The 23,883-nt window shown below is 44.8% G+C and overlaps 1 pseudogene across 1 annotated transcript in view; it reads left to right on the forward strand.

Moving 5' to 3' along the window:
- The window catches only part of LOC144464370 (uncharacterized), a 529,688-nt pseudogene extending 507,402 nt beyond the window's left edge, over window positions 1–22,286 (forward strand). Inside the window, exon 9 of the transcript XR_013492097.1 lies at window positions 20,062–22,286. The product of XR_013492097.1 is annotated as an uncharacterized LOC144464370 (transcript). The remainder of the gene's footprint in view (window positions 1–20,061) is intronic.
- The last annotated feature ends 1,597 nt before the right edge of the window (window positions 22,287–23,883 follow it).

Below are 23,883 nucleotides of genomic sequence, written 5' to 3' on the forward strand. Positions count from 1 at the left end.
TTGGCCTGCATTTTCAAATAAAACAGAGCCGAATTGTTTAACATTGTGTCTTGGCCAAAACCTTCTTCATGATCATTTATGGATGGAGGCTCAATCTCATCTGGGGCTTGGGCACTGTCAATTTCATCCTGACTTGTCTGCTTTGCTGAGAATATCTGCTTATGTTTCCTTGACACATGGGAAGAAAAAGACTAACACTGAACTTATTGGCAGCCTTCAAAGGGACAGGAAATCTTCTTTCCATCTCTGGTGTGAAATCTGAGGTGCAAGCATAATAAAGAAAAACTATCTGCCACATATGTACAACCAGAAACCTGACAGGTCAGGTTACCCCTGTACAGAACCCGCTCTGCATTCGGTGTGACCTTATGTTTTAAAAGTGCTTGGGCACTCATCTACCCCACATGCAAATCTATATTTTGCTGTTAAACTCAAGAACGAAAGGAGGACTCAAAAATGCAAAAAACCACAGAGCTCAGTTCAACAGATTTATTCACAAAGAAATCTTGAAACTAGTGTCCTGTGTGGGTTTCAAACCCAGGTCTCTGGTGTGAAAGGCGGGGACGCTGCCGCAGGACCACAAACTTGGCTGGCTTGACAGTGGCGGTTACCGGTGATAGGCAGGTCCAGAGGGAGGGGGGGACGGACGGAGCTTGACAGAGGCAGGGGAGGTCCAGAGGGGAGAAGCTGGAGCTTGGCAGTAGCAGGGTGAGTATTCCAGGATTGGATGTCGGAGTTGGAGCAGGGCAGACAGTTGAGGGGTTTGCTGGTTGAGGCTGGAGTGCAGCAGGTGAAGGCAGTGGCAGGCGAGGCAGGTCAGCAGCGGAGTGAAGGCGGCTGCAACAGAGGAGAACGGAGTCAGGAGCCAAGAACGTACAACAAGAACAAAACTCATACAGAGCTGGTACAAGATCGAGGCCGAGAACATTACCACGAGGGGTTTACAACGAACTGGCGACGACTGAAGGGAAGAGCCGATCTATATACACCAGGGTGATTGCAGAATGTGTGCAGGTGAGTGGATGATTGCTGACTGCCTGCAGGTGAGTAGAAGAAGCCACGCCTTGCCTGCTCCTGCTGACAGAAAGGGGGGGGGGGGGGGGGGGGGAACAGGAGGAAAGGAAAAACACAAGTGCAATCCTAACAGTACCCCCCCCTCAACGGGCGCCTCCAGGGTGGGAACGATGGAACTCCCGGACCAAAGCAGGGTCCAAGATGAAGGACCGAGGGACCCAAGAGCGCTCCTCCGGACCATATCCCTCCCAGTCCACCAGGTACTGGAGGCCCCGGCCACGACGCCGCACATCAACCAAACGGTTGACCGTGAAGGCAGGATGGTCATCAATAATACGGGGGGGGGGGTTGATTATTTCCGAGATGGGGAATGGACCAATGAAACGAGGAAAGAGTTTACGGGATTCAACATGAAGTGGAATGTTCTGAGTTGACAGCCACACCGACTGACCTGGTTGATACTGGGGGCTGGCCTCCTCCGGCGGTTAGCAGTGTCCTGGGCACTTTGCTGGGAACGTTCAAGTGCCCTCTGGGTCTGGGTCCAAACCTCCTTGCAGCGGTGAACGTGGGCCTGGACCGAAGGAACGGCCAACTCCACCTCATGGTCCGGGAACAAAGGAGGCAGATAACCTAGAGAGGCTTCAAAAGGTGACAGTCCGGTGGCAGAGCAAGGCAGAGTATTGTGTGCATATTCAATCCAAGGCAACATGGAACTCCAGGAAGAAGGGTTAGCAGAGGTCATGCAACGTAGAGCAGCTTCTAACTCTTGATTTGCTCTCTCAGATTGGCCATTGGTCTGAGGATGAAAACCTGATGACAGGCTGGCTGTAGCCCCTAAAGCCTTACAAAACCCCCTCCAAACTTGAGAGATGAATTGAGGGCCGCGGTCAGAGACAATATCAGAGGGAATCCCATGTAACTTTATGACATGTTCAGTTAACAGGTTAACTGTTTCCATTGCTGAAGGCAGCTTTGAGAGAGCAATAAAGTGGGCTGCTTTAGAAAACCTGTCAACTACTGTGAGTATGACTGAGTTACCTTGGGAGTCAGGCAGGCCAGTGACAAAGTCCAAAGCAATGTGGGACCAAGGGCGGCTAGGAATGGGCAGAGGGCGTAAAAGTCCAGCAGGTGACAGATGTTGGGTCTTACTGCGGGCGCAGACTGTGCAGGCAGCCACATACTCCCGGGTGTCAACATCCATTGCGGGCCACCAGAAATGCCTCTTGAGGACAGCTGAGGTACGCTTAGCACCAGGGTGGCAGGAGAATCGAGCGGTGTGAGCCCATTGCAGCACCTGGGATTGGACAGAGGGAGGCACAAACAGATGGTTTACAGGACCGTTACCTGGATCAGGGTCCTGAAGTTGGGCATCTCTGACAACTTTTTCGATGCCCCAGGTTAAAGCAGCTACCACACACTCATCAGGGAGGATGGACTCCGGGGCAGGACTGGATTCAGGGTCAGGGTACTGACGAGAGAGAGCATCAGGTTTAGTATTCTTAGAGCCAGGACGATACGTAATGGTGAAGTTGAACCGACTGAAGAAGAGTGCCCATCTAGCCTGCCTGGAATTTAGTCTCTTAGCAGACTTAATGTACGCCAAGTTTTTATGATCAGTCCAAACGACAAACGGCTGCTCCGTCCCCTCCAACCAGTGCCTCCACTCCTCCAAAGCCAACTTGACAGCCAGCAACTCACGGTTGCCCACGTCATAGTTACGCTCCGGCGGAGAGAGACGTCTGGAGAAGAAGGCGCAGGGATGTAGCCAATTGTCAGGACCGTAGCGTTGGCTTAACATAGCCCCCACCCCAGTGTCAGAAGCATCGACTTCAACGATGAACTGTTCACTGGTGTTGGGCTGAGAGAGAACAGGCGCAGAGGTGAACAGACTTTTCAAATGGAGGAAGGCCTTCTCAGCGTCAGGGGACCAACTGAAAGAAAGCTTGGAAGAGGTGAGGCGGGTGAGGGGTGCAGCTACCTTACTGTAGTTCCGAATAAACTTCCGGTAGAAATTAGCAAACCCCAGGAACCACTGAAGCTCCTTACGGTTCTGTGGTGTTGGCCACTCCTCCACTGCTCTGATCTTCTCAGGGTCAGCCTTGACACTCCCCTCCTGCACAACATAGCCAAGGAATGACACAGACTTAGCATGGAACTCACACTTTTCGGCTTTCACAAATAACTTATTCTCCAATAGTCGGGACAGGACCAGGCGGACATGGGAGACATGCTCCTCCAGGCTGCGGGAGAAAATCAGGATGTCATCCAAATAGACACAAACGAACCTGTTCAGAAAGTCTCTCAGAACATCATTGATCAAGGCCTGAAAAACAGCTGGGGCGTTAGTTAGTCCAAAAGGCATTACCAAGTATTCGAAATGTCCCAAAGGTGTGTTGAAGGCGGTTTTCCATTCGTCCCCCTCCCTAATGCGCACCAGATGGTAGGCGTTCCTAAGGTCCAACTTAGAAAAAATGGTGGCACCCTGGAGAGGTTCAAAAGCAGAGCTGATCAGTGGAAGGGGGTATTTATTTTTTATGGTAATGCTATTCAAACCTCTGAAATCAATGCATGGTCTCAAACTCTTGTCCTTCTTGTCAACAAAGAAGAATCCGGCTCCCAGAGGTGAGGAGGAGGGACGAATTATGCCTGCAGCCAAAGACTCTGTGATGTAGCTTTCCATAGCCTCGCGTTCAGGACGGGAAAGGTTGTAAAGCCTGCTGGTGGGAAGGGGGGCTCCAGGCAGCAGATCTATGGCACAGTCATAAGGACGATGAGGAGGGAGAGACAGAGCACGGGACTTATTGAACACCTCCCTGAGATCATGATAGACAGAGGGCACAAGAGACAGATCAGGATTGTACGGGGGTTGTTCAATGGCTGTACCTACTGGAGACAGAGCAGACTTCAAACAGACAGAGTGACAATGAGTACTCCACCCCATTATTTTTCCCAAAGCCCAGTCAATATGTGGGTTATGCAGCTTGAGCCAGGGGTGCCCCAGCACCAAGGGAGTCTGAGGGGAGGAGATCAGATGAAGGGAAATAGACTTATGATGATTTCCAGAGAGAGTGAGGTTGACAGGGGACGTGTAATGAGTTACCTTGGCAATAAGGCGTCCATCCAGAGCATTAGTCTGTATCGGGGTCGTCAGGGGCAGCAGCTCACACCCGAGTTGCTCTGCCAGCCTTTTGTCAATGAAGTTGTCCTCAGCACCGGAATCTATAAGGGCTAACAGAGGAAGCCTAGCGCTGCCCACACACAGAGAGGCCTGGATCTGTAGCAAGTTCTTTTGGGGGCTAATAACAGTCTCAGAAATTTGGCTCACCAGCACCCCCAGGCTCACTGGTGAGCCTGCTCTTTTGGACGCACAGGACAGTGTGATATGAAATGGCCCCTTTTTCCACAGTAGATGCACTCACCCGCCCGAATCCTGCGGAGCTTCTCCTCCGGGGTTAAGCTTGTGCGACCTAGCTGCATGGGCTCCTCTGCAGGTCGAGCTGTAGGAACACTTTTGGAGTGAGTCTCTGTGTTGTGGCCTGCAGGCCTGGTAAAATGACTGCCTGAGGAGGAAGCAGACAGAGAGCATGAAGGCAGGGAGCGTGAAGCACGTTCCTTACGACGTTCACGAAGACAATTATCTAAAGCAATGGCAAGAGAAACCAGGGCATTCAAATCATCTGGTCTATCTCTAGTAGCAAGTTCATCCTTTAAGTGTTCATTCAAGCCATTACTGAATACTCCCTGCAGTGCCTCGTCATTCCACTTGGCGTCCGCTGCCAGTGTCCAGAACTCCACAGAATAATCTGCTACGGACCGGCTCCCCTGGCGTAGATTCAGGAGACGACTAGAAGCGTTGCCACTGTAGTTGGGATGGTCGAAGACAGCTCGAAACTTGGTCTCAAACTGCTGGTATGAAGATGCACTCATAGGAGAGCTGGAGTTAGCAGCCTCAACCCAGGCTAATGCCCTCCCCCGCAATAGCCCAATGACATAATTGATCTTGGCAGAATCAACAGAAAAGGCTTGGGGCTGCTGTTTAAACACCAAACTGCATTGAAGGAGAAACCCCCTGCATTTATCCAACTCACCCCCAAATGGCTCAGGATCAGTAATGCGGCTATCAGGAACTGGAGCAGCAGGAGCAACCCGTGGAGATGAAGCAGCAGCCAGAGAGGAGACTTGGTGGGTGAGTTCTGAAACTTGGTAGGTAAGATTCTGGTTACATTCATACAGAGCTTTAATTAGCTGTTCGTGCACACCAATCTGACTGCCTTGGCCAGACAATGCTTGCTCAATACGGTCTGCTGAGTCCATGTTATGGCCAGTTTGTTCTGTTAAACTCAAGAACGAAAGGAGGACTCAAAAATGCAAAAAAACCACAGAGCTCAGTTCAACAAATTTATTCATAAAGAAATCTTGAAACTAGTGTCCTGTGTGGGTTTCAAACCCGGGTCTCTGGTGTGAAAGGCGGGGACGCTGCCGCAGGATCACAAGCTTGGCTGGCTTGACAGTGGCGGTTACCGGTGATAGGCAGGTCCAGAGGGAGGGGGGGACGGACGGACGGAGCTTGACAGAGGCAGGGGAGGTCCAGAGGGGAGAAGCTGGAGCTTGGCAGTAGCAGGGTGAGTATTCCAGGATTGGATGTCGGAGTTGGAGCAGGGCAGACAGTTGAGGGGTTTGCTGGTTGAGGCTGGAGTGCAGCAGGTGAAGGCAGTGGCAGGCGAGGCAGGTCAGCAGCGGAGTGAAGGCGGCTGCAACAGAGGAGAACGGAGTCAGGAGCCAAGAACATACAACAAGAACAAAACTCATACAGAGCTGGTACAAGACCGAGGCCGAGAACATTACCATGAGGGGTTTACAACGAACTGGCGACGACTGAAGGGAAGAGCCGATCTATATACACCAGGGTGATTGCAGAATGTGTGCAGGTGAGTGGATGATTGCTGACTGCCTGCAGGTGAGTAGAAGAAGCCACGCCTTGCCTGCTCCTGCTGACAGAAAGGGGGGGGGGGGGGGACAGGAGGAAAGGAAAAACACAAGTGCAATCCTAACATTTTGCCACATATCTGTGATTTCACATGCACACAAAACTTCTTACTGTGCATTCACACCAAAAGCGTTATGAGCGCCAGCGGTCGCTCAGGTCGCTGGCATCGCGCTGCCTGGCAGCTCTGGCAGGGCTTGCAGAAGGCTGCCAAGGGGCGGGGCTTTCAAGCTGCGCTGCAGATGTGTTCAGCTGATCAGCTGTGCACAGGATGACTCATAGGATCGACACAAGCCTATTTTACTTACCAGACAAACCAACAATTTCAGATACCCTTTTCCAGGCATCTGATTTCTTCTGGATGTCTCTGTAAATAAACAGAGACACATCATATAGCTCTGGGAAACCGGAGACCGCCACAATCAACTTCTCCTCCATTTTCGTCTTCTCTTTCTTTTTCTTTCATTGTCCCGCCTAGAATATTCACGGTCTGCAATTGCCTGCTGCTCGCTGCTGCTTCGGCGGCATTGCTGCTCATTTGCATAAAGTTGAGCTTCTCTCAACTTCACAGTGACGCTCCGGTTGCTGGCATCGTGCTGCTCGCTGCCGCTGACGCTCCAGACGCCCCTCGTAGTAAGCGTACATTGAAAATGAATGGCTGCCGACTGCTTATGAAGCTCATGATGCTTTTGGTGTGAATACACAGTTAAAGGAGCTATATGTAAGAAATCTAAAGCAAATAGTCATAAAATCATCCTAATATGTCACAGAGACTCAGGAATAATGTTTATATAACATACTGATCTCACCGACAACAATAGTACAGCCAGAATATTCGCATTTAAAAAAATTTTTACGGTCCGCAAATCATGTTTATGTTTTGAATTTGTGTTTTGGCCTGTTGCGCCATCCACCGCCGTCTACCAGTCACACAGTCAGTAGAGTCTCAGCATCAGTTACAGTTACGACTGAGCTACAGCAGTACGGCAAGCAGCATTAGCAGTGTCCCAGTACATAGCATTAGCAGTATCCTCAGCTGTATCCCGGCAGCAGCGTTAGCAGCAGAGAAGCCGGACTTGCTCGAACGGTCCGCTGGAAAACTGAAGATCAAGGACGACGCGGCCCTGCCATGGCAGCCGCCCGTGGGCAAACAAATCAGTCTCCAGCGTGCCGCCGTCCAGCAACCTCGAATCTGTAGGGGAGGGGGGGCAGACACGAGTCGCGGCAGTATTTTGAATTTGAGTGCAGTAACTGTTTTGGCCACATTCTTACATACAGCGCCTTTAAAGTTTTGGGCATGAAGACCACAAAATTTGCACCGGTACCTTACTGCATCTTTGAACAAACTACCTTCTGCTTACTTCGAAGGGCTGAGAATGCCACTGACTGGCTGAAGTCTGCTTCAGTTAGCAAGCACACGACACATTGATTTTAGTGGTGTAATCTAATCTGTTTTGAATCTGATGCTCGATTGTTGAGGAAAGTGTGTTTTACTGTGGCTAAATGTACCAAGGAGCTCTGGTTAGACAGCCCAGTGCCCAGTGCCAGAGGCTTGTGGCCAGTCTAAAGGTTCCACTCTCCCGCTTGGATTTTTCTGGAGCCTGGTACGCGCCTGCTTCTCTGGAAGGTCACTTCCTGCCTCCTGATGCTACAAACAGCCAGACAAACAAACAGACACACACATTAAGCAACATAATTGGCAGCGCCACTTAAAAATATTATATGTATAGCACTTCCAATTTATATTCTTTCTTACACAAAACTTACAAATCACACATACACGGGCACGCGATTTAAAACAAAACAACATTTTAATAAAAGAAGAATGTTTTGGTGAAATTCATAAGTGGTGACTATATTAATCTGTTACATAACATTAAAAGTTACATAACCTTAGCTAACGTTGGTTGGCAAGGACAGAGTGTTTGTGATAGGGAAGTGTTTCCAATATTGGAGTACTCACAAAAAAGAAAAAAAAATAATGTAAGTATAAGGTCTTTTTGTGCTGCTGCAAGCACTCATAGCACTGGTATTATAACAGCATGTATTGACATGCATAAAAATCCACAGTATTATACAGTTTGTTACTAACATACCCTGAGAGCAACCAACATGACATATGGAGCCTGGTACGCGCCTGTTTCTCTGGAAGGTCACTTCCTGCCTTCTGATGCTACAAACAGCCAGACAAACAAACAGACACACACATTAATCAACATACTGTATATAATTGGCTGCGCCACTTAAAAATATCAATAGCACTTCCAATTTCTATTCTCTCTTACGTAAAACTTAATTTAACGGACTCAAGTCTCTGCATGACTCACACAGGACGAGTCAGACATTACACAGAGCAGCATACAGCAGTTTGGCCACATTCAAATATTCACAAATAACAACTTTTATGAACATTTATCACCAGAGAGCGACACAACTACGACTTACCTCCCGCCATGAAATGCACGCACGTGCGGCCAACTACATCATTACACTGAATATGTACCGACACACGCACGCGCACGCATTAAAAGACATTGGCAAACAGTGGTTGACATTTTATACCATTTTCTTACATTTTATAGACCAAATAAATTATTTTACTGTTTTTCCATTTTTTCTTTGTTTTTTTTTTCTACTTTTGAGATTGATATTGATATCTGGAATAAAAACTTGTTCACAAAAAAAGAGAACTCCAAGTCTACTTCTTTATGTTGCCAGTACAATAGTGTAATATTGTGTTTACATGTGTTCCTGAAATATAATAGAGTACATCTGACAATATGACAATCTAATTATTACGTTCATTTAATAGTTAAATAGTTACAATTAACCATACTGATGTAAGAGTAAGTATGACATTTGCTGTGTCCATGGTTTAACTTGTTGGGGTCAATGTTATTCCAAACAAAACATGATTGTATTTAGAATAATTGCTGAAATAATTGTATTATTATTTTTTATTTTTATAATAAATATATATATATATATATATATATATATATATATATATATATAGATAGATAGATAGATAGATAGATATATGATTGTTGTATATGCATTGCTAAAATAAATAATATAAAAAAGACAGACTTAAAAACTGACTTCCCATATGGACTTCCGGTATGTATACAACTTCCGGTATGGACATCCAGTATGTATACACGAAGAAGATTAACTTCCGGTATGGACTTCCGGTATGGATTGGATATATGGCAGCACCCTTGTCCGCCATCTTGCCTGCAGTTGGGTACTCTTATGTCTCTTCTATAATCGGCCATTGGAACAATGGCATGGCACTGCCGCAGTTACTGGTAATGGTACTAGTAACCGACACTGCCCAAATCTGCTTCCGTGTGCTTTCCAACAACAGTCTGGAGGCTGAAGCAAAATGTTATCACAGTTATGTTAAAGTAAAAATAAAATAATTTTACTCCATCCTCTAAAACATCTGACTGAATGTCTGACTACATTCCCCTGCGTGTTGCAGTCACAACAGTTAACACAGATTTAGCCAATCCCTGTGAATTCTGTGCAACTTTGCAATTTTGTCGATCACTGCAACTTTACCGTAAATTTGACTATTTAAAATGGGTAAAATATCATGTCATTGTAGAGCTGTGCAAGGTGTAAAAATTCACTCAGCAGCCCCCACCCTTCCTCCCTTTGTCAGTGGACATGAACATCCGCAACCAATGCCAGCACATAAACACAAGCACATGGTTAGGTTAAAAAACAAAAAACAACAACAAAAAACCCAAGTTACATAACTATTATTCAGTAATTTATGATTTCTTGTATACTGTTCAACACATCATAAATTACATAACTATTATTCAGTAATTTATGATTTCTTGAACAGTTTACAAGAAATCATAAATTACATAATTATTATTCAGTAATTTATGATTTCTTGTATACTGTTCAGAACACATCATTAATAAGAACTTCACTGTGCAGACTGAGCATCTTATACACATGAAGCTCTAGCGAAAGTTCAGTCAGGAAGACAATACTTTTTATGCTTAGTCTTGTTTGGAGTCACAGGACCACAGATGATTTGTCATTCGTTAAATTCTAAACTGGACATGTGAAGGCTTTTCCTCTCTGCATGCTCTTTGTTCTTCAAACAAAAACAGCTATTTGACATTATCTCTACAGGAGGTCATCTCACACCTCAGTGAGACACAAGTCTCAAAACTTGATTGGACAGGACTTTTACAATGACATGTGACTCTGATGTCACAGGCATCTGTAGAAGGTCTCCTCCCTTCAGATGATCTCTCTTTTACTCGGGAGCTGCCGAGCAGCCCACACCTCTTTTCTCGGCTGGGCCTGGACCAGATACCCAGACCCTTGCTCCATTGCTCCAAACCACGAAAGGGAGGGCAATTGCTCACAGACTTTCTTTTTCCTGGACCACGACTTGCCCATGCTCAAGGCACAGGCAAACCTTAACCAGAGAAGTTAGACTTGCAAGCACAAGGTTTGCAACTAGCTTTCTAGCAACAAGGAGAACCATTAAGTTAGCACCCAGTGTCTAACTCTGTAAAGACCTCAAGCGACCAGCTTCCTCAGAGTTCCACCTTTGGAACAAAGGACACACCAAAGACTACATCTGGAACCACAGCTCTTCCGCTGGCTAACAAAGCAGCACACCACCAAGTGACTCTTTCTTCCATCCGTTCAAGGATTGGTAACGTAACAACTGGGCATAGCTTTATCACAGCTTTACAGGCTAAGCAAGACTGTTTAACTTGTTGTATGTGATTTAATGCTGTCATTGAGTTATTGTTGTGATTGTTTGCAGTCAGGTCATTGGTTAGTTGTCTTCACCAAAGCTAAGTGTTTAGTTTGCTAATGCTGTTCACAAACAGATTCTTGCACACAACTAACAAATCTCTGCACTAATCCAGACCGTTTGCAACGCAAATCACATCCACATAGACTCATCAACAAATAGGCTTTCGACAGAGCTACACCCAAAGAGGCATCTCAGATTTCCTGCTTCTTTTCCTTTGTCTTTGTCCTGACCACACAGTCAGACAAACACCTCCCCCAATCTGAAGCCAGCTTTGATTCGGCCATCTTGTAGTTCTCCGTTGTCAGCCATTTTGTTTTGTTTTGTTAGGCCAAACAGCTCTTTGATCACCACACCCGCCTTTGTCTTTCTCTCTCTCTCTCTCTCTCTCTCTCTCTCTCTCTCTCTCTCTCTCTCTCGCACGCACACACACACACATACACAAACACACACAGATATATATACACACACCAAGCTTGTTATTTAGAATTTGTGTGTTTGGTTTTGCTTTGCTTAGTCAGCCTCTGCTGGGTCAAGAACTCTGAAATCCTTCAGGCTTTACTGTTAATTTATTATTGCTATAATTTAATTATTAATCAAAACTCCAAATTAATAGTTTAGCGTATTTTATGAGACTGATATCTTTAACTGGCTATCATTTTTCCTTTACTGGAATGGTGCCCAACGAGGTGATTTAATGTTAATGAAGTCACAATATTCAACATAATTATTAATTATTATTAATAATTATTAATTATTTCCGATAGCCAATTTACAACATTAATGGTGTCCCCTTAGTGAGGCCTAATATTGTTGTTCCCAACATAATTGGTGCTGCCGTATGACACCCTGAAAATGCTGACCCCAACAGTCTGTAACTTTCTTCCTCACCCTGCTAGTCACCCCTCGCAAGCATGCTCACTCTCTATCTCTGGCTGTCAGTGTTCGGGGCTGTCAATTGAGTCATCAGCTTTTCTACAGCTGATCTACAATTAACCAATAGCACAGTGACATACCTTCTCCGTCAGCCTATCATCTCACTGCTCCTCATTTTAAATATAGTTCTTTTTCAGCCCGCAGTCCTTTCATGCTGCTGCTGTGCGTACCCTCTACCTCCCCATCACCACCTAGTCTCCTTGGATGCAGCCTCATTTCGCTTCATCATTCATCTACAAAGTCATCAGCCACCACCACCACCACCAGTGTCTAGACTCCATGGGGGGATTTATCTTGCTGCCGTTTAGATGTCCCACGATCTCAGATATTCTCCCTGTGGTGTCTAAGTGCCAAAGACTTTGTTAAAATCTTATCAGCACAATCATCTGTTAATCTGTACACCTATATTTAGCATTAAATTTGATCTTTATTCCTTACTCTTGTCTCACCTGATTGAAATATATATATATATATATATATATATATATATTAAGATATCATTTTCAATTGATTTAATACTGCCCAGCCCTACATTTGCATTCTAGCTGACAGACTGCATGACAAACAAACAAAGATAAGTTGTTAGGGTCTCCTCTTAAGCAACTCCATGTACCCCCTGAGCTCACTGCAGCCACGCAGCCACCCTTCAAACTTGAACCTATCCCTCCATTCTTCCATATTCTATAAACCAAGACTTGGGACTGTTCCATCAAGACAGAGACTGGGCCCCTGAGGTTCAGCGTCTGATGTGTCCTGAGGGCTGACAGAAAGACAGACACAGCCTGTGTGGCTGTCGCTTCTTTTGTCTCTATCTTGATTTTCCATATTCACTCTCTCCCCCTCTCTCTCTCTGTCTCCTTCTCTCTCTCTCTCTCTCTCTCTCTGAAGCCACTGTCTGTCTAGAGATTAATTAAATGGCTACCAAGCCAGCCACCACCACATCAGCCATCATTGGTCTCTCCTCGCCATCAGCTCCCTGCTACAGTGGTGCTGGAGAGAGTGCAAGTCTGTTGGTGTGTGTGCAGCTTCACACACTGTTAAATGTGTCTGTTTATCTGTGTTTTATGTGTGTACTATTCAGTGTGTATTTTAATATGTGAGTTGCACACACAGTGTGTTCATCATTGCATGTTCTGTCTCTGTAATGTGTACGTAACTGTGTGTGCGGGAAATTAATTCTGTGGTACATCTGTGTGTGTGTGTGTGTGTGTGTGTGTGCGTGCAGAGTTGTACAGTTTGTGTGGATATGTGTTTAGCTGTTTGCAGCTGCATAGAATGTGTGCCTAATTATATTTGTATTTTTGCACTTGATGTGTTTGATGTGGATCCACAGCCTACATTTATATGTACACTGTGTATATTCTGTGTTTGTTTCAGTTTTTCTGGTGTGTTTTCAACATGTATGTATTTTCTGCAGGGTAAACCATGCTCTAGTAAAGAGCTGTGCCACAGTGGCCGTCAGCTGTGTGTGTGTGTGTGTGTGTGTGTGTGTGCGTGTCGGGGGGGGGGGGGGGGGGGGGGGGGGGGGTGAGGGGGCTGCTGCAGTGGGATGTCAGATCTGAGTGTTTATTGTTTGCCATTATTGTTGTCATTACAGCTTGCGCTGGCATCAGTGGCGTGTGCTCCAGCCGGTCTTATCATTACCATCCCGCCTCGCCGTGGATCTCCAGTTGTCAATTTACTATACAGACTCCTCTCAAGAATTTCCCCCGCTGTCACATTGCTGAAGGCTTCCTCTTTCCCCTTCCCTTCAGTTTCCTCTCTTTCTTCTTTGTCCTTCTCCTTCTAGTTTTCACTATGCTTTAAGGAAGTGTGTGGACATAATGTGTGTATGTGTGTGTTGGAGGGTGGGGGGTCAACAAAGCTGGCAGCTCAGACCGGCTCTGCTCGGCTTCTCGGGCCTTAATTGAGACATACTGTCAGAGTGACAAACACATTTGCATGCGGTGTGTTTTTCAGGATGTGCTCTTTTTCAGCTCTTCACCACTCTGTTAATCAGCTCTCCGCCACTCACATGAGGAAATGTATACACACACACACACACTCACACACACACACACACACACACACACACACACACATCCATAGTCTCTTATACAGTATGGACAAATTTACTGTACATACAAGTGCATGAGAAGCTGTTGGAAAAGGTTGTTACTCTTCATCATGACAGTAATGAGAAGAGAAATAGAGTTGGGGAAGATATACTGGAACACTTAGCTGATATATTAAACTGATACTGTCCCTGTTTTGAGTCTAAAGCCATGCTAGCAGCACTGTGAAGCTGTACTAAATGCTAATGTCCGCATGCTAACATGCTCATAATGGCCGTGCTAACACGCTGATGTTTAGCTTATGTTAAGCATATTCACCATCTTAGTTTTGCATGTCAGTATGCTAACATTTGCTAATTAGCACAGCTAAGGCTAATGGGTTATGTAATTACCATACAATTTCAATTAAAAGCTGAGTCCCAATTAAACTGCCAGTTCCTTTTACTAGCCAGGTGTGGCAACACATTTGACAGAGTTTCTTCCATTTTTTCCCCATTACAGGGTTTGGGGAGTTTTTCTTTATCTGAAGAGAACTGATTGATAAAAACTTTAATTTAGATTGTTTCTTTCTTCATAAAATACACATTAATAGCCAAAACAAATGCTTCCTTAAACTGGCTTTGGGCCAAATCTCTGATATATTGTCAGTCACAGAAATAAATGTGAATTGTTTTCTTCATTACTGATTTTCAATCATTGTGACTCTCCTCTTTCAGAGCAACATTATTCAGCAATTACACACACTCTAGTTTTTTCTTGGTTCATGTTTTTGGGTCATTTTGAGTAGGCTACTCTTGATATAATATACAATCGTTCTAAAGCCAAGTGGTAGAGCAATGTTTCATCAACATCAGCCATACTTTGCATGTTGGAACAGAGTCAGATAATGTTACTGTGGCTCCTCTATTCACATTCTGCCAATCCCTCTCTTTTGTCATCTGACTTTATCTATCTGTCCTCTAAAAAAGCGTCCCTTGTTCTAAATGCATTATGCCTTGCATGTATAATCACATTATATGTGGACCACCCAGCTTTATTCCTCGAACCCTATTCTGCATTCAGTCAGGTCCAAACTAAGCAACAGTGGGAGAATGTATTGTAATGAATTCCAAAGCTAAGCACTAAGAGCTATTTTGTTCTTGGGGCTCTTAAGGAATATGGATTATGAATGAGGGCGGGATCAGACCTGCTGTGTTTTCAATATGTATGAATCTTTTTATATGCACCGAGCCCACTCCTTTATCTGCCGCAGCAGGTGAGGATCAGGCAACACTTCTTACATTGGTGAAAAGCCACCACATGGGTTAGGATTTTTTTTAGCCCTGTGCTTGGCTAAAAATATTATATATTCCTCAATGCTATCACTTATTTGAGAGATCATGTTTATTACTGTTGTGGGGTGCTAGTTAATCAGACATTATATTCATTTCTGCTATTACAAGTTGTTACAATAATGTTTCATTCACTGTTAAAAGTGTTTGATTATATGCACATATATAAAGATCATATTTCTCCTGTTTTAGCTTCTCTGCACTGGCTCCCTGTAAAATCCAGAATTGAATTTAAAATCCTACTGTTAACTTATAAAGCTCTAAATGGTCAAGCTCCGTCGTATCTTAGAAAGCTCATAGTGCCATATTATCCCACCAGAACACTGCGCTCTGAGAACGCAGGGTCACTCGTGGACCCTAGAGTTACCAAAAGTAGATCAGGAGCCAGAGCCTTCAGCTATCAGGCTCCTCTCCTGTGGAATCATCTTCCTGTTACGGTCCGGGAGGCAGACACCATCTCCACATTTAAGACTAGACTTAAGACTTTCCTCTTTGATAAAACTTATAGTTAGGGCCGGCTGAGGCTTGCCTTGTACCTAGTTAGGCTGACTTAGGCCTAGTCTGCCAGGGGACCTCCTATAATACATCGGGCACCTTCTCTCCTTCTCTCTCTCTCTCTCTCTCTCTCTCTCTCTCTCTCTCTCTCTCTCTCTCTCTCTTTCTCCCCCATCCCTGTGGTACAGCACCCTAAATCCTTGTGTAGCAGAACAGAGATTAATGTTTGGTCTATGTGGTGTTGTCTTGTTCTGCTTTGTCAATTACTAGCTAGTCTTAAAGGCAGGTAGTTGCCCTCTTAGCTCTCACCTGATGCCGAATGCATGCCCAAATCGCCCCTTTTTACTAGCAGAATAAGCACCATTAAGTGTACGACCATCTGACGCAAAATGAATATTGCTCATTTGGGGAGGTTTTTTTTTTAATGTTTTGCCTTGTTTTGAGTTCTGTTACACCACTGGCAGGGGGCCTTTTTTAACTGCTGATAACCAGTGTTTCGGCATTAGGCCACTGCTACATGGATGTTTGGTTTGTTTCTTTGAGTGGAGCCCTACTAATTGTAGCCTGTCCTCATCCTTTTCTGAAGCTAAGAGCCTGAAGTGCAGCGGGCTGGTTTCTTCTGGTGGTGGTTATACCTTCATGTGTGTGCTGTGCTCATCTGTCCACCCCCTGCACTTGATTGTTCATGTGCGTGCGTGCATGCGTGCGTGCATACGTGTGTGTGTGTGTGTGTGTGTGTGTGTGTGTGTGTGTGTGTGTGATTGATTTGGGGTGACTGTTCTTTGGGATACCTCCCATTCCCTGTTCTACTTGACCTCTCCAACTGGTAAGCCTCAGCTCAGAATATTCCCCAGCCTCTCCCTAATGAATGTTTTGATTGTGCATCTAATGGCTCTGTTACTGGTGCTTTGTTATTTTCAATGCAGAATTATGGGATATTGTTATTAAAGAATTGAACGGTCCCCTGCTTGTTAGAATAACAAACCTGCATGCCTTCATCTAAGGTAACATGAGTCGCTGGGGGGAATTTCTAGGGTGATGTTGTCAGCTTCTTTTTGGTTATTCTGATCAATGCCCTCCATCTTGACCACTTGCCCTAGAAGTGTGGAGTTGTCTTATCTAACACAAGACACGACTGACACATGGCAGTATCTAAGTACCTATACTCCTGCCAGTCTTAGACGACTAGTACTAATTTGCTAAAGCCTGATATTCATTCATTCATTTGAGCTGGAGCCTATCCCAGGTTGCCAGATTATCACAGGGCTAACACATAGAGACAGACAACCATTCACACTTACATTCATTACATACACCCAGTTTAGAGTCATCAATTAACCTAACCTGCATGTCTTTGGACTGTGGGAGGAAGCCACCCCATGTTCCAACCCTCCAACCAGGGTTCGAACCAGTAACTCTCTTGCTGTAAGGCGACAAAGCTAACCACTGGACCACCTTGCTGCCTGATATGTGATTGCAAACTTCACAAAGTTGGAATGTGAATAGATTGAATACATAGCTATCATTAGCTAACACAGGTCATTTGACAAAACCCCTGCCCACTTCTCTTCTGGTTCTTTTCACACTGCAAGTCAGTCTCTAGTCCATGTCCATTATTTCTTCTAACCCTTGTCTGTTCCTGATCCTTCTGACATCTAGTAGGTAGGTTGGGCATCATGTGCAATCTGTCCTTTTGGTTGTGGAAAATAAAATCTAACAAAAATGGAAAACAAAAATGACCCCAGGTATTACTGTAAAAATAGATGTATTTTTCTTCTTAAAATCTAGATTCTAAATAATTTCCCCATGCATTAATTTACTGGGGTCTACAACCTGCAAGATGCCTTTTATATGCTCCTGTAACTCATCATATGTTTGAGCTGAGATGGTACTAGTGTCCATCAGTATACTGTGGAGCTGGGGAGCTGCCATGTATTCTAACTGAAGGAGTGTTAGACAGTGTGTAGCCCAAAAACAGTACATCGGGAAATGCTTCCAGGGTGAAGAAAAGCTACATGCAACAGAACAACAACATATTTGACAGGCTGGTCTGCAGTGGCCCTTTCAGCTTCTCCATAATCAAACAAGCTGTCATTCCTTCCTGCCAGTCTGTCTGTCAGTCTTTCTCCAACTGTCTTCTCAAAGGCTGCTGCATTTTTCAAATTAAGTGCTGTTGGGAACTTAAGACAAACATTGGAACTCCTCTCCAATGTGTGGATTTAGAAATCCTGCATCTGCAGTTTTTGTTTTTGTTATGTAGTTTTACATTGTCCCATCTGTACCTAATTTCTTCCCACATGCAGTGTTTGGACAGGTGTGAAAATGGGCAAAGTTACAAATGTTTATTCTTCATATAACTACTTTATCGAGTGTGTTGTGTTGAGTTCACCCATCTCATCTACAGTCTTGAAGAAAACTCTTTATATTAGGTATAAAGGTCCACTCTGCACTGGAGATTTCAGATTTCTTTGCCAGCATTTCCATATTAGACAGTGATTGGCTTTCAGATTTTTGACGTACTAAATTTATGTTGCACGGGTACATTTTAATCTCAGATTTTAGCAAAGTACACAGACATCACCCCCTTCAGTAGAGGAATGTGGAAGCATCTCTGTATTGACTTTGCACAGATACATAATAATACATGATATACATGATAAATGTTGTCATTTGCTTCTTTGATAAAGGAAACACTTTTTTTAGTCTTTCCTCCCTTTCTTCCAATCCAAAATTGATATCATCTACACTTACCTTACCTATCCTCCTCCCCCATCACCCATTCCTCCTCCCTCCCCCTGCTCCTTTTATCACCTCTCCACTCTCTAGATTTTCACCCATCTCCCCAGCTGATTTGTCCAAAATAATCTCAACCATGAAATCCTCCACCTGCATCCTAGATCCCATCCCATCCTCCTTTGTTAAAACACTGCTTCCCCACCATCTCCCCAATTATCTCAGGGATTGATATATTATCAATTCCTCCCTCAACTTTTCCACTGTTCCCTCATCACTGAAACTGGCTGCTGTAACCCCCATCATCAAGAAACCTGGACACAACCCTGACAGCATCAATAACTTCCGACCCATTTCCCACTTCCCATTCCTGTCTAAAATCCTGGAATGTGTTGTCACCTCACAAATCAAAGCCCATCTCACCAATAATGACCTCTACAAACAATTTCAATTCGGATTCAGTACCCCCCACAGCACTGAAACTGCCCTCCTCAAAGTAACAAACGACTTTCTCCTCTCCTCAGATTCTGGTCAACTCTCCATCCTCATCCTCCTGGACCTCACTGCTGCCTTTGATACCATTAACCACTCCATCTTACTCTCCCGCCTACAATCTTTCCTCAACATCATAGACGATGCCCTCACCTGGCTCCAATCATATCTTACTGAAAGGAAGCAATTCATCTTCATCAATAACTGCTCCTCCTTGACTGCCTCCTTGTCCCAAGGTCTCCCCCAGGGTTCGGTGCTTGGTCCTCTCCTCTTCATCCTCTACCTCACCCCCCCCTCCTCAGATCATCCGTTGTCACGGCCTTCATTTTCACTGTTACGCTGATGACATCCAGCTCTACATTTCTACCAAATCCATCACCTCTCAGACCCACTCCACCCTCTCAAACTGTCATTCGGATATCAGACACTGGATGCAAACAAATCTCCTCAAACTGAACTATGACAAATCAGACTTACTCATAATTGGTCTAAATTCCCTCACCCTGACAGCCAAAGACTTCCATCTCTCTATCGACAATGCCACCTTCTCCCCCCACTGCTGCAACCTTGGAGTCATCTTTGACAGCAATCTCTCCTTCAACCAACACATCAAGCAAGTCACCAAATCAGCATTCCATCATCTCAAAAACATTGCCCGCCTTCGCCCCTCGCTCTCCTTCCCTGCAGCTGAAACCCTCATTCATGCTTTTATTACATCTCGTATCGACTACTGCAACAGTATCCTCTACGACACAACCTCCAATCTCCTCAATGAACTTCAGTATATCCCGTGACCACATCCCCCCTGTCCTCCAGAACCTACACTGGCTTCCTATTCTTTACCGTATCCAATTCAAAATCAAAAATCCTCCTACTCACCCACTTAACAACCAGGCCCCCTCCTACCTTAAAGACTTCTCCACCTCTACACCCCTTCCTGCACCCTCCACACCTCTGACGCCAACCTCCTCACTGTACCCACTGTACCTTTTTTTTTTTTTTTACATTAGGAAGTGGTTGGGCGCTCCTAGGTGCCTAAGTAGTGTTGCATTGTATGGAAAAGGGATACTTCAGCTGCCAGTATCTAGTTTAACAGAGGAATTTAAATGTACCAAGGTCAGGACAGAGCTCTTGTTATCTGGGAATAAGGACGTGGTAGTTAGGAGTGTGGTTCCAAATCCAACCAAGGGGAGGAAGTGGAACCCAAGATCGGCAGTTCAGGAGGCAGAGGCAGCTCTTAGACATGCAGAGATTGTAGGTAATGTTCAGTTTGGCCGGGGAGGCCTGGGGCTTGGCTCAGGTAAACCGGTATGGAATACAGCAGGCCTCAAAGATAAAAGAAAGCTGGTTGTAGAACAGATACGCAGACAGGAAGAGATAGTAAGGGGTGCAAAGGTAGTGGCCCAGGCTAAACAGGGACAGTGGTTGAATTGGGAAAGTGTAGAGAAGAGGAAGCTTAGTTGGAGGGACCTGTGGAGTATGGAGGAGAATCGTATCAGATTCCTGGTAGGGGCTACATACGATGTGTTACCAACCCCCCAGAACCTAAAACTGTGGGTAAATGAGGACCCATCATGCCCATTGTGTTCACGTACCGCAACTTTAAAGCATATTTTGTCAGGCTGTAAAGTTGGCTTGTCACAAGGCCGATATACATGGCGACATAATCAGGTGTTGAAATGTTTAGCTGCAGGCATCGAAGGGAAACGAAGACAGGTGAATTCAGAAGGTGTTAAGGATAGGGGCTTAGTAATTCAGTTTGTCCGTGAGGGAGAGAAATACAGAAGGGATAAGTTAGTGAGGAGGCAAGGGTGTGGCCGCCTAGAAGGTGCTTGTGATTGGGAAATGCAAGTAGATTTAGGGGGAAAGCTTGTTGTTCCTCAGGAAATAGTCTGTACCAGGCAGAGGCCTGACTTAGTGTTGTGGTCAGTGAGTCAACAGATAGTTTATTTCATTGAGCTGACAGTTCCTTGGGAAGACTCAGTGGAAGAAGCCTATGAAAGAAAAAAGCTTAGATATGCAGACTTAGGAGCAGAAGCTGAGCAGCGAGGATGGAAGACTAGGATTTGTCCAGTGGAAGTGGGGTGTAGGGGATTCATAGCAAGATCAACTGTCTCACTCCTGGGGGAACTCGGAGTGTGGGGACAGAATTTGAGGAAGACAGTGAGGGAAATGTCAGATGAAGCAATTAAATGCAGCCAGTTTATCTATTACAGAAGAAATAATGTCAGCTGGGGGGCAGCAGGGGGAACTACTAAGCAGGGCACATAACTCCTTGAGATCAGGTGGAGAGATCCACTTCCTGTCAGGAGAAATCCAGGAAGAGGAAGCATTTAAGTGTGGGAGTGGCCTATTGGAATCCATTTTGTTTGAGGCCATGCGGCAAGGTGAGTGTGCTTGCTGATCCTGTAAGTCCAGTTAGCTCCTTTAACTTTAGCTTATATTGTAGTTATGCTATGTAGTGTGTGAAATAGAGTATGGTGAATGTGACAGGAAAGCTAGTATCAGCATTGCTTCTGCCTGGAGCTCGCATGTATGGAGCCTGGGTTTGGTTGAAGATGGCAGTGCTGTTTGGGCTGAGAAAGCCATGTGTAAGTAAGAAGGAAATCCAGGAAGAGGAAGGTTATTTAAGTGTGGGAGTGGCCTATTTGAATCCATTTTGTTTGAGACCATGCTGCAAAGTGAGTGTGTTTGCTGATCCTGTGAGTTCATTTATCTCCTTTAACTTTAGCTTACATTGTAGTTATGCTATGTAGCATGTGAAATAGAGTATGGTGAATGTGCTAGTAAAGGTATTATCAGCATTGCTTCTGCCTGGAGCTCGCATAAACGGAGCCTGGGCTTGGTTGAAGTTGGCAGTGCTGTTTGGGCTGAGATCACTGTCCAGCCTCCTGGAGATGTCATTGTTGTGAGGGCTCGTCCTGGGGAGGTAGACTGTACAGCCTAACCCGGCGGGGGAGTGTGATAGCCTAACAAGGCTTCCTTCCCTGGGTCTACCTCCTCTGTGGTAGTATAGGTAAGGTAAAGGAGGTTGTTCGGTTAGTGTGGGGAGCAGTGAGACCTGGCATTAGGGGAGTGTCTCTGGGACGCCAGAGATCACTGTCTAGCCTCCTGGAGGTGTCGTGGGACTAACTAGACGAAACACCGGTGAAAGGAGGTTCCCACCCGATGACCCCAAAGACATGTTAGTTATCACTGCTCACGGGTCTGTATAGTTAAGCCTTGCCATAATAGCTTATCGTAGGGCTTAGGAGGATTATTCACTGAGTGCTGATCCCTTTTTTTTTTTTTTTTTTTTTTTTATTAGAGCACAAACTTCTTGTGTTTATTTGAATACTAGGACCAAGCGTTGCACCTGGGGGGACAGAGCTTTCTCTGTTGCTGCCCCCACCCTCTGGAACTCCCTCCCACTAGGGATGCGCAGAGATATCATTATCTGTATCTGTATTTGTATCTGTTCAACCAGCAAAATTATCTGCATCTGTATTTGTATTCGGATAAAAAGCAGATGTGGGCGTGGCTTGTACCGGAAGTTGTGTTACATTGTATTTTCTAATTTTATATTCATTGGCAATACAATTTCTGAGCATTCAAAGCATCAAATTGATTTAATATTGGCATATAATAAGTTCTGAAATATATTTTCATATCCTCATACTTCACTTTTCAATAATAACAATAATAATAATTATAATAATAATAATAATCTATTTTGCATTGGGAGTTTATATAAGACATAGCCTATATAAGAATACACATATAAGCCAACCCAGCACACACACACAGGACTGTTCATCGGATGAACTCAGCAAAATTTTAAAAATCTAATTCATGGTGATGGGTCATGCATTTTCCACCAGTCACTTCAAAAAGCTCAAGGAAAAATATTTGTGGCTACAGGGGGGATCAAAATAAAATAAATAAATAAAATAAAAATCAACCAGCTATCCTCCTCCGATAGGTTAGGAACAGTCCCTTCAATGCAGTGAGGTTTGTGGACCGTTACCTGCCACAAAGAGAGAAAAATGAGCAGCTCGTTTCTCCCCTGACACGTCACATACCTGCGTGCCGCCATGGCTCAGCTGTTCATGTACTTCTGGGCAGTCATGACACCAACCATGAGGAAATTACGGGACCTGGAGCCGGGCTTCTCGGTCGCCGGTAAATCTTGCGGTGGCCATAGTGCTCAGCAGTATTCCTGTCTCTGACCTCCATTCAACCCACAATAGGCAGGATTCGCCTTTCGTTCCTGCTGCTGGTTGAAATCTGAAATTGAAATCTCACACAGCGTGCTCCAGAATGATTTCTTTTGCTCGCACAAAACTATTTTTGGTCACAAATGCGAGTAAAATGCTCACACCGTAACGGTCGCTGTGGATAACAGCAATGGATAATTGGATATAACGTCTGCCGGTAGAACACGCTTTCATCTCCATACCTACCAAAGAAAGACCAGCTAACATTTGGCCTACACAGGATTAAGGAACTTGCTGCTTTGATGACAGTTCAACTTTAGGCTATCTGGCAGACAACGGGTGAGTGAAAATGTGTATTACCGTCTCACTGTAAGCAGGCATAACCAGTGTTTGATTTGTTTGCTTAGCACGGCGTTTCTCAACCACATGACCAAAAAAAAAAAAAAAGTGCATGACGCGCATGTTTTTTCCCATCCGAATAATAATTGGTATGTTTGTATAGAAAAATATATGTTTCAAAGACATTATTTGTGCCTATACAAATAACACATTCGTATTCGGGCACACCCCTACCTCCCACAACACATCTGTGGCTGCACAGACCTCACCTCCTTCAAGACTCAACTCAAAACATATGTGTTCCGCTCTGAATTTAACTTTTAAATTTGATCCCACCTATTTTATTCTTGCTCTTCCCTTGAACTCTTACTGTAAGAGCACAAACTTCTTGTGTTTATTTGAATGCACCTAACTTTGTAATTTCAGCGCTCTTATTTGTCTGTAGCTTTGTACTCTTGTCTGTATTTTTTTTTTTGCTCTTTTTGTCTGCTGTTTTGCACTCTTGTATTTT

Source organism: Epinephelus lanceolatus, chromosome 9 (genome assembly GCF_041903045.1).
Source record: "Epinephelus lanceolatus isolate andai-2023 chromosome 9, ASM4190304v1, whole genome shotgun sequence".
Lineage (NCBI taxonomy): Eukaryota > Metazoa > Chordata > Actinopteri > Perciformes > Serranidae > Epinephelus > Epinephelus lanceolatus.